This window comes from Rhagoletis zephyria, unplaced genomic scaffold (assembly GCF_001687245.7).
Source record: "Rhagoletis zephyria isolate East Lansing unplaced genomic scaffold, Rhagoletis_zephyria_1.1 Rzeph_scaffold_00992, whole genome shotgun sequence".
Taxonomy (NCBI): domain Eukaryota; kingdom Metazoa; phylum Arthropoda; class Insecta; order Diptera; family Tephritidae; genus Rhagoletis; species Rhagoletis zephyria.
The window spans coordinates 46808-49029 of record NW_016158076.1 but is presented as its reverse complement, the minus strand read 5'-3'; positions in this window follow the sequence as shown (position 1 = coordinate 49029).

Here is a 2222-nt window from a genome sequence, read left to right as displayed (position 1 = left end):
AAATACTCTTCACATGTGTACATGAGTAAATGGAACATATATTTTAGAGTACTTAAAAAGATAGGAACAAAAAAAGAGTACATTATAAATTTGAGGAACTGAGCAATGTTACTTAACAGCGCTCTGCTACATAAAACACTGTTCCGCTTTTCCAGAGTACTTGAGTATGTTGATTGCATTCAGTAGTATTTGAAAACTTCATATGTAGTATAGGAATACTTATGGTGCATTTACATGGTATGAAGCCATATGAACTGTTGATACGCTAAAATAGAGGGACTACATGTTCCAATGGGGAATTCAATGATATCGAGTGAGATGCATATAATACATTTTTTCATATGAAAAATTATGGGGAGATACTGCAAACATACTGTTGTGATACTGTTAAACATATGAAATTATAGCAAGTTGGATTTTCATACATCTTCCCATAAAAAGTTTAACAGATGCAGAGATACCAAAGAGGGGTTTTCCAATTTTGATGCCTTTTTAATATAAAAACCTACCGAAAAGGAGGAAAGCGGCAACTCCGCCATTCANTTCCCATTTTGATGCCTTTTTAATATAAAAACCCACCGAAAAGGAGGAAAGCGGCAACTCCGCCATTCACATACATGTCAAAAGTATGAATTTTAAAAATTAAAAACAATAAACAAACAAATTCAAAACAAAGAAATTCTTTGTACTAGAACTTTTTAAATTGAAGCCACTCACGTTTAGTGGACAATAAAATTACGAAGGACTATGATAACAAACTTACAAAAAGACATTACAGAACATTTTAATGAGCTTTATATCACGTTTAAGTAAAAATAAGCCTATATTTTCCAAGCTGGCAAAGACATGAAAATTTGTATTTTTTGTTGTTTACACACTTGCCAAATATACATATAAGTCAAAATTATAGAAGGCATGTATACTTCTCCCTTTCATTTTTTCATACAGTTTATGCTTCTTTCTGGCTTTTACAAAAATGCAGGGATACCGCACTTATTTCGGTACAATATGATCGTAATGTATTTTCAATTCGAAATCAAAGAAAAACATCCCACGAAAATGTTTGCGATTTTTTAACAATTAGTGTATATTTGCAAACTACTGCAAACAATGGAATGTCATATCTTAAAAGGTTCAGAGAATTAACGAAACAAACAAACATTCTATGGTTTTTTTTATTTCCTTCACACCGCATTGCTATTTTTTCTAACTTTTCCTTTTGTTTAGCGCTGTAACCTATTAAGTTATATCTTTTAATTTATACATGTGAACTATTTTCAATGAGCATTTTTTCATTTGCTCCAGAATTTTGGGTACATTTTCTTATAGTACCTCTCATTCTTTTTTATATTACATATATACACTCCGAAGTTCGGGATAGTATTTTGAATATACCAGCAATATATGTAAAAGTAGTGGCGGCTGCTGTAGAGCATTACGCAGAGCCTGAGTTCAAGCCCAGTTTTTCTAATAGTGATTGCCCCTCTGTTGGTAATAGTAAACCTCCGAGTGTATTCTGTCATGGAAACAACTTCTCATTAAAATACAATTGCCGTTCGGAGTCGGCGTAAAACTGTCCTTTACTTTGTGTGACAAAATCACGCACGCCGCATATCGGAGGAGAAGCTAGGCCAAACCCTAACATATTGTTCAAGCGCCAATATATATATCGTCGTTTAAAGTACAAAAACGCGTATCGTATCGCAAAACCTCGGAACTGAAATTTGTGCCAAAAAAGATATTTGGTCATCGGAAGCTCCTGACATCAAGCCCTTAGCCATTTATAATAAAATATCGATACTTAGACATAAGGAGAGAAGATTATTAAGTTTAAAAGAGAGAACCGTTTTTAATTAGGACAATTAGCATACATATTTCGGTGCCTTTTCATGTATAAAATCCACTGAGAAACGGAAGAAAACGGCATCCCTATGATTTCAACTTATGCCAAACGTTTCGTAAACAAGCTATTCTGAACAAAAAACTGTTTTTCCACAAAGATGTTTAAATGGAAGCATTACAAATATGGAAAAATAGCAGTCCACAAGGCTTTATTGGCAGTAGGTCCTTTTTAAAGCACATTTAACAAAAAAATAAGCTTCTAGTTTCGAAGCTAGCACAAAATACAATTTTTTTATTTGTTGTTTACAAAAAAAATATTGTCAATATTGTTTGGTTGGGAGTAAATTGGCAAATTCAACGGAAATTGCACACGGAATTGA